General features: G+C 39.4%; 1 protein-coding gene across 1 annotated transcript in view; it reads right to left on the reverse strand.

Moving 5' to 3' along the window:
• Nucleotides 1-15,950, reverse strand: part of crim1 (cysteine rich transmembrane BMP regulator 1 (chordin-like)) — a 149,652-nt gene that overhangs the window by 88,165 nt on the left and 45,537 nt on the right. The gene's annotated exons all lie outside the window — the stretch shown is intronic.

Below are 15,950 nucleotides of genomic sequence, written 5' to 3' on the forward strand. Positions count from 1 at the left end.
GCACTAATACAAAGTCTGCAGAAAAGATGTGCAAATACAACACAAATACAGTTGACAAATCAAGCTATGTCATCTTTACAGGGAACAATAACTTTCTGCTTTCATTGGCCACCATTTCAACAAGTGCTGCTATTGAAATGTCTAGGAGCAAAAACAGCTCAGCTAGCTGTTTGTCTAGATCTTTATTAATCAGGTTTTTATGACTACACAAATGCACACGATATGGAATAGAATCACCATGCACAATGTTAGCATCACTGGTGCAAAGCACACACCACTGGACTGTGATGCTGTGGAAACACATTCTAAAGTGATTAATCACACTGCACAACAGTAGTGCAGTCAAACACATCTGGTTTGAGCAGAAACCATTGAAACACTATTCAGCATTAGAAAAAAAAAAAATCTGAGGTGGTTTTAGCATTAAAAGGTGACCAGCTCCATATTAATGCCCAGATTTTGAATGAAAGGTTGAGTGATTCCATACTGATGCAATGTGGAGGTGTACAATAATATATATTTTTTGACAGATGCTTTGAGGCAAATTGACTGGCTTCATGGCCAAACAATAGCAGCTTGCTGGGGTATAAAAAAACCTTCCTTTATAATCCAGAGCCTTAACCACTGAGTCTTATCCATTACTTTTGTTTATGTAGCATATTTGTGTGATTATATTCACCTGGATAGTCAGTTTCACCTCAGTCAACATATAAGGATTAATAAAGTACTGTAGACATTCCAATACTATTTTTCCCAATTTCTATTTTGGGGATGATATGTGTTGGATCACTTATTACATGCAATTACATTTGAATTTGCCATATTCTTTTAACTTATAACTTACAGGGGATCTTCAAAAAGTATCTGCACTTATATTTTGGTTGGAAACGATGAGGGTGGGATGAGTAGTAATTGGTTGTGTCTAAGATACTGAGAGAGAGCTCATAGTTCGGATTTAGCGCCATCTGATTTCCACCTTTTTGGACCGCTCAAAGAAGCTTTAAGAGGAAGAAGATTTTTATGTGATGATGATATGAAAGCAGTGGTACATCAGTGACTACGCGCTCAACCATGTCATTAAAAAGTTGGAATGACGATGGGGAAAATGCATCGGAAGTTGACTGTAGAAAAGTGATGTGATTTGTTTTTGAAATTATTAATAAATAAAGTTTTAAAAAAGTGCAGAAACTTTTTGAAGAACGCTCGTATAATTGTTACTTACTGGTTATTGGTTTGTTACTGTATACAGTACCAGTCAAAAGTTTGGACACACCTTCTCATTCCTGTGGTTTTTCTTGATTTTTTATTTTCTTTTCTACATTGTAGATTAATACTGAAGACATCCAAACTATGAAGGAACACATGGAATTATGTAGTGAACAAAAAAAAAAGTGTTAAACCAGAATATGTTTTATATTTTAGATTCTTTAAAGTAGCCGTATTTTGCTCTGATGACAGCTTTGCACACTCTTGGCATTTTCTCAATCAGCTTCATGAGGTAGCCACCTGGAATGGTTTTTAATTAACGTTTGTGCCTTGTCAAGAGTTAATTTCTGGAATTTCTTGCTTTTTTAATGTGTTTGAGACCATCAGTTGTTGTGCAGAGGTAGAGTTGGTAAAATATATAAAACATATTCTGGTTTGTTCACTACATAATTCCATATGTGTTCCTTCATAGTTTGAATGTCTTCAGTATTAATCTACAATGTAGAAAATAAAAATAATCAAGAAAAACCACTAAAGAGAAGGTGTGTCCAAACTTTTGACTGGTACTGTATATAGCGACCTACTATATAATATGAAACTCTGTCATGTCAACACAACGTAACCTTCACATAAACACAGTAAACAGAACTACTTCAGCTTTAGTGCATGTCAACAAAGAATCAGTAGCTACCAAGTAGGGACTACTCCCATAGCCAAATATCACCCTTACCAGTGAAGTATTTCCTTTTCATGATATGTTTAAAGATTTCTTAATTTATAAATACAATCATTTAAAAACTTAAAAGAAATCCAATACTGTTCCACCAATATTTATTAAATATGTATATATCTATGTGTATGACCAGCTCACACCAAAAATCCAAATTGTGATGTTTGTTTCCTCTGAAATGTACAGAAAGACAATCACATGTAATGTTTGAAATGCATCTGTTATGCAGAGACAATGTAGCCTATTACTCTCTTTTGATGTGTGAAGAGAGGCGAGTACACAGTGGAGCTGTGCTTCTCCTAAGCAAAAAAGGGTAATTACCTCAAATGAAGGGTATCAAGAAAAAGCGAGAAGAGAGAGAGAGAGCATAATGCTTGCAAATACACAATAAGTGAAGATACACCTATTTAAAAAGCTTCTCATATTTAAGTGCAGTGTTTATGTGTCATTATGCCAGAGCGTGTCACTGGGCTTTTTATTCTGGATGAAGAACTAATGAAAATGACGACAGAATTCTTCTCATCTGCGGGTAAACATGACTCGAATTTGAAATGAAGAGGCAGAAAAATAACCCACTGAGATAAAGAGTAAGCAGGACTAAATGCCAGGAGTGTGACAATTTTAGGAGCGCAAAAACAAGCAAGTTAAATACAGCGGCGTCTAACTTCAGGAGAAAATGAGGAGTGTGTACTTTTAAAACATTTAAAGTCTGCTCTTTGATTGTTTTAAAGCCATTCCACATTGGATAAAAAGTGGTTTGAAAAACTCAATGCTTCAGAAAAGTGTGACTGGCATAAAAAAAATCTTAAAAGGGTAAAAAAAAAGAAAAGAAAAAAAAGAAATAAAAAAACAAACTTCCATCAAAGCATCCACCATTTTGCACTCTGAAGAAGCTGTTTCATGTTTGAAATGTGAATTGGTTGTGTGTTTGAAGTGGCTTCTTTAGTGAATAAAATGGGTGCCTATGCTAATGCCAAAAATCCTTTTCTTTTTTTTATTCTAAACCTTATTCTCAGAGCTCTTAGACCCCTTTTTCCATCTGCCATTTCTATCTGCCAAACCCATCTTAACGTGCTTGAAACTACGCAGACGTACCACTTTGTGTGCTCAGTTTCTTGGTGCTGTACAACCATGGACCGACTTTATCAATTTGATCAATTTGCTGATGTGTATGCAAGCTGCAGAGCCTGAGCGCAGCACTAACATTTTATGTCCGTATCTCCCTCTGAGTTTGTTTACCATGAAAGAACTGTGGTTTAATGCCCTGAGTGCCAGTTCTCCCCATTTATTTGTCCTGCGAGCAGGATATGGGCATAAAAACAGCAGGAATGTGAAAAACCTAGTAAGTACATGTTTTGCTGCAAAAATGTCAGTGCCCAGGTCAGTGGGGCCAGTAAGTCAGGGAGAATGAGGCCTGTTAATGGTGTATTACTGGAAATGTGAAGCATGACTGCAACAGCAACCAAACAGTATAGTCCATCCTAGCAACCCTGCTGCAGTAAAAAGCTTTTTTTTTTTTTTTTTTGTTCCCCATGATAATGACCTCTTTTCACTTCAACATGCATAGCCTTGCCATTATCCCAGATCTATGAGCAGCTGCAGTGCCCAGTGCCAGAGGTTCAGCCAGCACACAAATATTCAATAAGTCCGAAGAGACCAGATACTGATGCTGGAGAACACACACCCTGGAACACTATTCCAAAGCTAAGTTGTTGGTTGGCTGTCAAACTCATGACTAGGTGTTTATTTCTCAATAATTCAGCAATTTAGTGTTGCAGAACTGACTGTTCTCTAAATACATGGCCGTCATTAATAGAGGTAAGCTTCTGGCAGGGATGGCAGGGTAGTTTGGCGGAGTAAATTCAATATTGAATATTTCACAGTGCCAGGGTAGGATTTAAAATCAACCTGGGCAGAGACATGGCACGAGAGACTGGACTGCAAGAGTGACCCTCAAGGAATAAATCTGTAAACATAGATATGTTCATGGCAAACACTAGGAACCAAACAATGCAAAAACTAATTATGCTAACACTATGATTCACAGGTTTTCATTAAGTTAAAACAGATGCTTCACTACTTTATAGATATCTGGACTCTCTGTATACAAAATGATTTAGACAGTCATCATAAAGCTCAAGAATTTCACACTGTTGTCTCCACTGTCACACTGATTAATATCCAGTTACTTCTATGTAAGTTCCATCTGGTGTGCAATCAATCTATAGAATTATAAACTATTGGCTACAAGCAAAGTCAATGACCAGCCATTACTTCACTTGTCATTTATATATTTATTTATTAGGATTTTAACATATGGTGAGTGGGTAGCACTGTCATCTCACAGCAAGAAGGTCCTGGGTTCGATCCCCAGGTGGGGCGGTTTGGGTCCTTTCTGTGTGGCGTTTGCATGTTCTCCCTGTGTCTGTGTGGGTTTCCTCCCACAGTCCAAAAACATGCAAGTGAGGTAAATTGGAGACACTAAACTGTCCATGACTGTGTTCAATATAAACTTGTGAACTGATTAATCTTGTGTAATGAGTAACTACCATTTCTGTCATGAATGTAACCAAAGTGTAAAACATGACATTAAAATCCTAATAAAGAAACATTAGGATTTTAACATCATGTTTTACACACTTTGTTTTACTCATTACACAAGATTCATCAGTTCAAGTCTTTAATCTCAAACACAGTCATGGACAATTTTGTATCTCCAGTTCACCTCACTTGCATGTTTTTGGACTGTGGGAGGAAACCCACACAGACACAGGGAGAACATGCAAACTCCACACAGAAAGGACCCGCCCCACCTGGGGATCGAACCCAGGTCCTTCTTGCTGTGAGGCGACAGTGATCCCCACCGAGCCACCGTGCCGCCCTGTCATTAATTAAAGACAAAAGTTAAATCCCCACCATCCTGCCACCCCTTCCTCAGATACTGCTAATTGTGTCTGTAGAATTTCTGACGAGGCTGGTAGCACCTCTATAATTAGAAAACGAGTCTTATCAGTGGTGGGCTAGCTTAACAGATTGCTGTCATCCAGGTGCCTAATTCAGTGTTTTTGATCCAGAAGTGATACAGAAACCAAAGTTTTTTTTTATCAGCATCTCAACCACTGGTTAAAATTCCAACCTGCAGGTCAACATTTCCATTATTTAGATTTATGATCATTAATCCTACTATATTAGAAACTATCAGAATTAAGGTGTATTATTGTGTATTTTAAACTTTTTTTTTTAATGCATTTTCTCCCCATTTTTCTCCCGATTTAGCACACTCAATTTTGTCTTCCGCTGCTGAGAGATACCAGATTGCATCCGAGGAGAGCACGTCGCTGTACACGCCTCTTCCGACACGTGTACAGCCCCCTGCTTTCTGGACAGGTGTCTCTTCTGCCAATCGGGGTCCTTACACAGCGTATGAAGAACCACCCCCCACCCTGCAGATACGGTGGCCAATTAGTATCTGCTGCAGGCACCGCCAATTATGCTCGCTAGATGATCCCCAGCTGACCGGTGGCAACACCGAGTTTTGAACCAAGGAGTTCAGAAACTCGGTGCTGGTGTGCTAGCGGAATATCCCGCAGTGCCATCTGGGCGCCTGCGTATTTTAAACCTTATCTAGCTGGCAACATCTGATCAACTTGATTGGGTCCCTCAGTGAACATGTATGGTTAGTCTTTGTCTCTGATTTTTCAGCTTTTGTAAGTCTGTTGCTGTTACGTCAGCTCTTCTGTTCTGTTACCACCTTCTAATGTTCTCACTCTGTCTCTGTGTAGTTGTATTTTGGCTCGAAACATGGTCATATTATACATGCATCGATTAATCTGTTCAATTTGTTTAGCCTGTGTGTACAAGATTCAATTATTTACAACACCAGTTTTGTTGCTACAGTTTAATACAACTGCATTTTTAGTGTCTGTAAACATATTTGCTGTGCAATCCAATTTCCCCACAAATGTTTATGTAAAGTTATTATTTATCTAAATTACTCATTCCATATTCCCTAAAATGAAGATTAAAACTCCAGCTCCAGCTCCAACCACACAAACTTAATCTAATTATGTTGTACCTGGTAATGACTCTAAGTAGGCTGTGCTGGCATTTTTCATGCATTATTGAACATCATGGTGAGATCAATCTTTTGCTGGCTGCTGTTGTACATGACTAACTCCTGGACTTGAGATTTGTTCAGAGCAGAGCTGATGAAATGAAATGACTCTCTTCTCCTATTCCCGTCCTCGTATTTCAGCCAGCTGTGGATGTGTAGTGCAGACGGAGGCAGCGGAGGGTATCCATGGAGAGAGATGGGATTAAAATGGGCCTGCATCGATACGACCCTCCACTGACTCATTAACAACCCAGCTTAATCTAGTCTGTCAGAGAGAGCACGCTTAAGCCTAGTGCACAAACACGCACTCCCACATTTCAAAAAACGTATGGCTCTACAGAGCCGCAGATGAATTACAATGCTAGACGTTTACGTTTATGGCACGTACATTCATTGCGTTTTAGAGGGCAAAATTCTTTAGTGACCAATCACCTCCTGTTTAGGGCACTGCAAAACCTGATTCATTGATACACTAATCGTTTATAAAAACAAGTACCTGTCTTTATTTTCTGAATAATTAGCACTTAATCATTGCATCTTATACAAAACTAAAGCCATTAATACAATAATCTAATAAATAATTGTGAAAATAGCTCTTATTCAGCGGCTAAACTGAGAAGTGCTCGACCTATTTTATGGTCACTGCCAATTCAGACCCCAATAATGTCAAAAGTTATTCATGGGCAGGAGCTGAGAGTAAGGTTTGTGTCCTGCCCACTAAGCAGCAGTTCACAAAGGTGTCATTGGCTAGCTACATCTTCTCTAAAGGAAGCACATACTAGAAAGTAGTAGCTCCATTATCCAGAAATGAAAAGGTTGGTGATTCAAGCCCCACTTTTGGGCCCCCCAAACAAGGCCCTTAACCCTTAACTGCTTCACTGTATTTGGTCACAATTGTAAGCTGTTTGAAGAGAAGTGTCTGCTGAATGCAATACATGTAAATGTCTGTGTGGGTTTCCTCCAGGAGCTCCGGTTTCCTCCCACAGTCCAAAGACATGCAAGTAAGGTGAATTGGAGATACAAAATTGTCCATGACTGTGTTTGACATTAAACTTGTGAACTGATGAATCTTGTGTAATAAGTAACTACCGTTTCTGTCATGAATGTAACAAAAGTGTAAAACATGACGTTAAAATCCTAATTAATAAATAAATGTAAATCTAGTCCTTTCCATCCCTGTAGTGTGGTGGTGGATTCTCAAAATTGAGGAAGAAAATCCATCAGAGTAAATTCAGTTGCAGTATTACTATGTGATTGGCCTCCAGATTTTATTGTATAGTAGCATGCACAGAATGCCCTGTGCCATAGTCAACACAACAGATGCATTGATAACGACTTCTTATTAAGAAGTCCTTCTTGCAGTCTGAGGCGCATTAATGAAATTATCAAGGTTTTATTCTGACCTCTTGTCACTAAGGCAACCTTTTTCTCATCAGTCATTTCTCTAGTAACTAAGACGGAGTGTTTGTGTACAGACTGTTCATCTTCAAGCAGGAAACTCCTACAGTGGTTCATCTAACTGACTTTGCTCAGAGGAGAGATTAGAATACTAGTGCTGTGAAAATGGCAATAAGAAATCGGATATCAGTACTGACCACAGAACTATGGTCAGAGAGAAAGTGATGGACTGTACCATAATTGCTTATTTAAATACACATCCAGCACAGGAACCACAGCTGTTTTTGTACGTATCAGCAGAAAATCCCAGATGAAGTTTTTACCATTTCCATATAGGCTATGATGAAAGAATCGTGTGCTAGAACTTTAATAAAGGACTAGCCATTTTTCTTCATAATGACATGCTATGTTCATTTAGTCATCAGCCAAAACTGGCATGTTTGGTTCTGTCAATTTCCAGTGCTGCTAACTGGAACACCTGGAATCTAGAATACATGCCACGCCATTAGAGAATGTACTTACTGGTGAAAAAATCTCTATTACCCTTTTTCTACTGACAACATTGGCAGTGCTTGGCTGAAACCATTTTAAAAGCCACACTGTTACATAATGAAATGTGGCATGCTACTACTGCACAGTGTGGAATTAACTGTTTTGGGCTACAGGTTTACATTTTTCTTTGAAAGCATTTTTTACATCCAGTGGACATACGGTTCCACAATTATTGGCACCCCTGGTAAAGATGGGTAAACAGGTTTATTATAAACTTAACCCTCATGTTCTGTTTGGGGTCACTGATACCCCAGAGCCTCTGTAACAGGTCACAAAATATCCTTAGCCTTTTTCCATCAGCTTGATACTCTATGATAAACAAAATTCTTATATTGATTGTCAAATTCGGGGGTGTTTGGAACACAATGTCAATGTTAACAGAACACAAGGGCTTATCTAACACAAAAAAGAAAAATCCAACATTTAATTGAAGTAATTGTATTCTAAAAAGGAAAAAAAAAGATTTTTAAGAACACATGGGGCTAAATTATTTAATTGAATTATTGAACCTAAGAAATTCTTAGAAACAAAATGTAACTGATCAATTTAAGTTTAATATATAAATGTACACAATGCTGCAGAGTGACAACAGTGGTGACACAGAGATCAAAATCTCATTACAGAAAAGACACAATTCAAATTTGGTACAAGTGTGTTCAACAAGTCAGGATATGGCTATAAAACATATAGACTCGCCTTAAAATCTACAGTTAGGGCCATAATTAATGATTTCCAATCAACTGGAACTGTAACGAACCTGCCTGGATGAAAATCCGAATTTATTTTGCTCCGACGCACAGTGAGTAGGATAGTAAGAGAGCAAAAAAATCTTTCAGGTTTGCGTAATGTAACATAAATGTAAGGTCCTGGAGTTTGCTAAACATTACTGGGACATTGACTGGAACCATTTTCTGTAATCAGGTGAAATTAAGCTTTTTGGTAACAAACATTTATGCTGAATTTGGTGTAAAAAGAATGACCACTCTAAAAAGAACCTGATGACCACTGTCAGTCAATAGTAAGTCAGTGATTATGTGGCTTTTCCTCCACACACCCTTTGTTAGGCTACATGTCATTATAGACCCCAATAAACATTAAAAATTAGGTCAATTTTAAATCAAAATCTGTATGCTTCTGAAAGAAAAATGAAAATTGGTCAGCATTGGATCTTCAATGAGCACCAATGATCCAAACATATGTTCAGATCAATGCAACATTGGTTTACTGAACACAAAATCGAGCTTCTGCCATGGCAATCTGTCTACTGATAAAATCCCAACAGAAAACCTGTGTGAGCTAAAGAGTGTACGACAGAGAAAGAAGGACCCTGGATGATCTGAGGAGATTCTGTAAAAAGGAATGGTCTCAAATTCCCAGCTGTATTCTCTAACTCTGTTATACGAGAAGACTGTGCTGTTTTATCTAAGGAAGATTGTACCAAGTATTAAATGCAAGGGTGGCTAAGTGTGGCATGTTTTGTTAAAAATAATTTTGCAGATTGGATTTTTCAAATGATTTTCAGTTTCAGTATTTATTTAGTATTTTCAAGCTAATTCACCGGAAGGTAAATTTCTTATAACCTTTTTTTATTCATATTTAATTGTAGAGGAGGCCAATAATTGTAGAGGAGATTGTAAATTTGTGAAACCCTCACCTAATAATTTTAACACATGAATTTTATCACTACTATGAGTCGTCCCCAGCCTCTTGCATCACTTTTGGCAAGTGTTTTTGCCAAGAAAGCTCACGAGGGAAATCAGTATGCCTTTCAGCATCTTATTAAAGCCCTGTTTGCATTAGAACTTTTACCACCTTATGCCAAGTTCACAATACACGACTTTTCGCTGTACTGTTCACACTACACGACTGGATCTCTTGTAATCGGGAGTCTTTCGGTCTGGCTTTCACACTACACGACTGATTGGCGATAGGGGGTTTCACACTACATGATCTATCACCAACTGGAATCGTAGGCGAGCTTCTCTGGTCTCCCAAACTACGTTTTGTCACAAAAACAAACGTGAGAAGTGACGAGGGGTTTAATGATACCACGTCCAAAAATGCACGTCAACAAGTAGCGAGCGATCAAAGTTTGTGTGCTGATGTGCAGCGTGAAAACAAGGAGAAAAAATAAATGAATGAGTGGATTTGGCTACACGAACAGCATGGATTGTTCTATAGTGAGTTGGAGGTTAATAAATATTTGGTGTTATGTGTTGTAGAGAATGATAAGGTCAGAAATACTGTAAAACTTGTGTGTGTGCCGATGTATTCTGATATAAACTATATTATGCCCCTGTCCCACCTGTTTACATCTTCTCCCCTACGTTTCCCCTCACACCGTATGTTACGTTCTCATTGGCTGTTCGACATAGCACTCATTGCCAGTCGCGCAGCTCAGATCCAGATATTTGACAAGCTAGATATATAACTTCAGTCGTCGAGGGCAAAAAATCAGTGCAAAAATCGTGTAGTGTGAACTAGGTATTAGGTGCCACTACAAGCAGCCTGTATGCCTTTACCATTATATTTACAGCATTTATTGGATACTTTTATCCAAAGCAACTTTGTCACAACTGTAACAGAATACAACACTAGCAGTTGAGGGTTAAGGGCCTGACTTAGAAAGCCAACTGTGGCAACTTCCGATCAATGTTCCAGTGCCTTACATAATATTTATCTCTCTAAATTTCTGCTTATTAAATACAGTGCAGTTTATGTTTAAAGAAAGCGATGTATCATGCACGGGAAACATGCAGAACAGGAAGAAGTGTGTCTGCCTGTCACCATGGGCCTCTCATTAGCTCAATCAGCATGATTCTCTCTCTCTCTCTCTATGGTAGAGAGGTGCTTCCTCAGCTCTCTGAGCCTGCTGTTTGTTTATTAGAGGGCTCTCGATGTTGGCGTTACTGTACTGGCTATGCTCTAAGTGTGAGAATAAAAATAAAGAAGTGATTCAGTGAAGTGGTTCATCCTACAGAAGATCATTTACAGCTTATTTATATGGTTGGTTGGTATTAACGATAATTCAGTTGGCAGATGGCATACCAAGTGTGTCCCAGCTAACTTCTTTAAATACAGGTATTCCAGAGGTAAAAGATTGTCAAGACCTTCCACTGAATAATAACAGTGTGTGTTTAAAAAGGATATTGAATTTGACCAGGCTGACAGCATGGGAAGCTTCACGTCAAGTCTGCTTGGGGGCAAAAAAACTGTAAAAGGGCAAAATATGGAAGGATCCTGCTTTAAAAATACTACAAATACTTTTGAATTAACAAAACCCAAAGGAGGCCTTCCTGTTGTGCTTCCTGTGCTGACAGATGTTTTCTGTTTTCTGCACTGATGGCTAAGCATGAATTTGGAAAGATGGCATATCCTGTAGGTCAGTGGTTCTCAACCGGAGGTTCACGGCCAGAGGGGGGTCCCATTTGCGTTTTATTAAGAAGAGTAAAACTTATGACACATCATGAGACAGGAAAATCAATAAGCTTTTAGCATATGGCAGATCTTACAGTGTAAGGTAAATGTTAAACTACCTGTAGCCTATTGTAGGTATTTGAAAAAGAACAAATATTTGATTGTTTTCAGCAGTGACAGCCATCACAAATAATAGAGGGCAAGACCGAGGATGACATGCGGCTTGCTCTGTCTAAGATCTCTCCTCACATGAAAAGAATAATCAGTCGTCTCCAGCAGCAGTCGTCGCACTGATAACTGAATCACTGCCCAATTTTTCAAGGAGCTATTGTAGGCCTGTGTAAAATGTTTAGCAGAAGGCTAACAAACAGCTGTTTGAGAACAATGCCTTTTGTCACCCTTGTTGAAAGCATAGGAACAATAACATGGGGGGGTCTAAGAGGAAAAAAAAGGCTGAGAAGCACTGCTGTAGGTGAATCTGCGACTATTTCATCAGGATAAGACTGTCTTCCAACCAACAACTGAACTGCTATCTGCTTGACATGCCAGTGATGAAAAAAGAAGGTAAAGCTCTAGAGGTGGAAGCTCCAGAAAGCAAAGAAAATACAAACAGGCATAGTAAAAGAAAAGAAGCCAGAATTCAAATAAAAAACAACAGAGCAGGCTGAACAAAGGAAAATAAACTTAAGAGCAATCTCCAAATTCCTGACCCGACAGCAGACAGGGTGAGAATCGGTGTATGTTGGGTTTTTGCAGCCTGACGCAGAAGCTGGCATGAATAATGCACCCTCATTCTTTGTCTGCATTTAAATATGAAGAGCTGCTCAAACAGACTGCATTTTGAGGTTATTTGTTTTATGTTGTGGCAGCCGCACTGAACGCTGAAGCATGTTAATTTGCGACACAGTAAGTGTTGTGTTTGTGTGGAGTCCTGATTAAATAAATAAAGCATGTCAGGCCAGGGCAGGGGTTGCTCTTCATAAAAATTCAAAGGCAGTCACCTTTCTTGTAGTCTCTGTGATTGCTCAGTCTGCATGGCAAAACTATTCTGCGCTTATATACGTTATATACTGTGTATGCGTTTCTTTAAATTAAATTGCAACACCGTGATTCAATCACAAACGGTAAGTATTTGGTTGGCAGACCTTCTTAGATTGGCCAAGAGACTCAAGATTTAAGAAAACAATTATGAAAAAAAATCACACACATACAGTGTATCACAAAAGTGAGTACACCCCTCACATTTCTGCAGATATTTAAGTATATCTTTTCATGGGACAACACTGACAAAATAACACTTTGACACAATGAAAAGTAGTCTGTGTGCAGCTTATATAACAGTGTAAATTTATTCTTCCCTCAAAATAACTCAATATACAGCCATTAATGTCTAAACCACCGGCAACAAAAGTGAGTACACCCCTAAGAGACTACACCCCTAAATGTCCGAATTGAGCACTGCTTGTCATTTTCCCTCCAAAATGTCATGTGACTCGTTAGTGTTACTAGGTCTCAGGTGTGCATAGGGAGCAGGTGTGTTCAATTTAGTAGTACAGCTCTCACACTCTCTCATACTGGTCACTGAAAGTTCCAACATGGCACCTCATGGCAAAGAACTCTCTGAGGATCTTAAAAGATGAATTGTTGCGCTACATGAAGATGGCCAAGGCTACAAGAAGATTGCCAACACCCTGAAACTGAGCTGCAGCACAGTGGCCAAGATCATCCAGCATTTTAAAAGAGCAGGGTCCACTCAGAACAGACCTCGCGTTGGTCGTCCAAAGAAGCTGAGTGCACGTGCTCAGCGTCACATCCAACAGCTGTCTTTGAAAGATAGGCGCAGGAGTGCTGTCAGCATTGCTGCAGAGATTGAAAAGGTGGGGGGTCAGCCTGTCAGTGCTCAGACCATACGCCGCACACTACATCAAATTGGTCTGCATGGCTGTCACCCCAGAAGGAAGCCTCTTCTGAAGTCTCTACACAAGAAAGCCCGCAAACAGTTTGCTGAAGACATGTCAACAAAGGACATGGATTACTGGAACCATGTCCTATGGTCTGATGAGACCAAGATTAATTTGTTTGGTTCAGATGGTCTCAAGCATGTGTGGCGGCAATCAGGTGAGGAGTACAAAGATAAGTGTGTCATGCCTACAGTCAAGCATGGTGGTGGGAATGCCATGGTCTGGGGCTGCATGAGTGCAGCAGGTGTTGGGGAGTTACATTTCATTGAGGGACACATGAACTCCAATATGTACTGTGAAATACTGAGCAGAGCATGATCCCCTCCCTCCGGAAACTGGGTCGCAGGGCAGTGTTCCAGCATGATAATGACCCCAAACACACCTCTAAGATGACCACTGCTTTATTGAAGAGGCTGAGGGTAAAGGTGATGGACTGGCCAAGCATGTCTCCAGACCTAAACCCAATAGAACATCTTTGGGGCATCCTCAAGCGGAAGGTGGAGGAGCGCAAAGTCTCGAATATCCGCCAGCTCCGTGATGTCGTCATGGAGGAGTGGAAAAGCATTCCAGTGGCAACCTGTGAAGCTCTGGTAAACTCCATGCCCAGGAGAGTTAAGGCAGTTCTGGGAAATAATGGTGGCCACACAAAATATTGACACTTCAGGAACTTTCACTAAGGGGTGTACTCACTTTTGTTGCTGGTGGTTTAGACATTAATGGCTGTATATTGAGTTATTTTTAGGGAAGAATAAATTTACACTGTTATATAAGCTGCACACAGACTACTTTTCATTGTGTCAAAGTGTCATTTTGTCAGTGTTGTCCCATGAAAAGATATACTTAAATATCTGCAGAAATGTGAGGGGTGTACTCACTTTTGTGATACACTGTACATACATATATACACACATTGTTTCTACACTCACTGTCCATTTTGTCAGCTCCACTTACCATATAGAAGCACTTTGTAGTTCTACAATTACTGACTGTAGTCCATCTGATTCTCTGCATGCTTTGTTAGCCCCTTTCATGCTGTTCTTTAATGGTCAGGACCCACAGGACCACCACAGAGCAGGTATTATTTGGATGGTGGATCATTCTCAGCACTGCAGTGACACTGACATGGTGGTGGTGTGTTAGTGTGTGTTGTGCTGGTATGAGTGGATCAGACACAGCAGCGCTGCTGGAGTTTTTAAATACCATGTCAACTCACTGTCCACTCTATTAGACACTCCTACCTAGTTGGTCCACCTTGTAGATGTGAAGTCAGAGACGATCGCTCATCTATTGCTGCTGTCTGAGTTGGTCATCTTCTACACCCTCAACAGTGGTTACAGGACGCTGCCCACGGGGCGCTGTTGGCTGGATATTTTTGGTTTGTGGACTATTCTCAGTCCAGCAGTGACAGTGAGGTGTTTAAAAACTCCATCAGCACTGCTGTGTCTGATCCACTCATACCAGCACAACACACACTAACACGCCACCACCATGTCAGTGTCACTGCAGGGCTGAGAATCATTTACCACCTAAATAATACCTGCTCTGTAGTGGTCCTGACCATTAAAGAACAGGGTGAAAACAGGCTAAAAAGATATGAAGAGAAACAGATGGACTACAGTCAGTAATTGTAGAACTACAAAGTGCTTCTATATGGTAAGTGGAGCTGATAAAATGGACAGTGAGTGTAGAAACAAGGAGGTGGTTTTAATGTTATGGCTGATCGGTATATATATATATATATATATACACTTCACTGAATGTTACTTACTGTTGCCAAACGTATTTTTACAAATAAAACCAATTAAGAGAGGCTCATTTTTGTATAGTCGATTAATGCAACATTGCCATTCAGCTGCCAACTCCACTGTTGGGAGGGCCTTAACCCTCTTTGCTCCAGGGGCACGTACAATGGCTGACCCTTCACTCTGAACCCAGCTTCCAAAAGAATTTCGTTGTACTGTACAATTATATGTATATATGACAAAGGCAGTCTATTAAAAGCATTTACAGAACACTGAAGGCTGTAATTGCTGCCAAAGATGATGGTTTTGGATGTCAAGGGATGTCAAGTGTTTAAATGCTTTTGACCATACAATACGTATTACATATATAAAATGTAATATCATTTTGGCTGACACCCACCCCTAACTTTGACCATTTAAGATTATATATATAGTAGATTATATATAGTCTCATATAAGACTAAAACTTAGTGTGTTGGGGATTCAGAGGGGTGTCTGCTCTTGTATTACAATGTCATTAATTATTTAACAAGCACATTTTTAATCACACACATTTTCCAAAATTAGATTCTACCAGTTTCCAGATGTAAGAGCACATTTGTAATATTTCACTTTGTGTGAAACTACCTGCGTGTTACAAATGAGACTTCTGGATCACATACTGATTCTGTCGTACAAATAAACATACTGTAATGCACATAAAGAACGAGCTCAGCAGGAGAGGCACTGTTGATGTATGCATGATCAACAATTTTGCCCAAACTGTTGTTTTACCAAATTAAACCTTTTCTGTAAATAGAAAAATCGATGCCACGGGCACAGAACCCATA

This window comes from Trichomycterus rosablanca, chromosome 13, assembly GCF_030014385.1.
Source record: "Trichomycterus rosablanca isolate fTriRos1 chromosome 13, fTriRos1.hap1, whole genome shotgun sequence".
NCBI classification, from domain to species: Eukaryota; Metazoa; Chordata; class Actinopteri; order Siluriformes; family Trichomycteridae; genus Trichomycterus; species Trichomycterus rosablanca.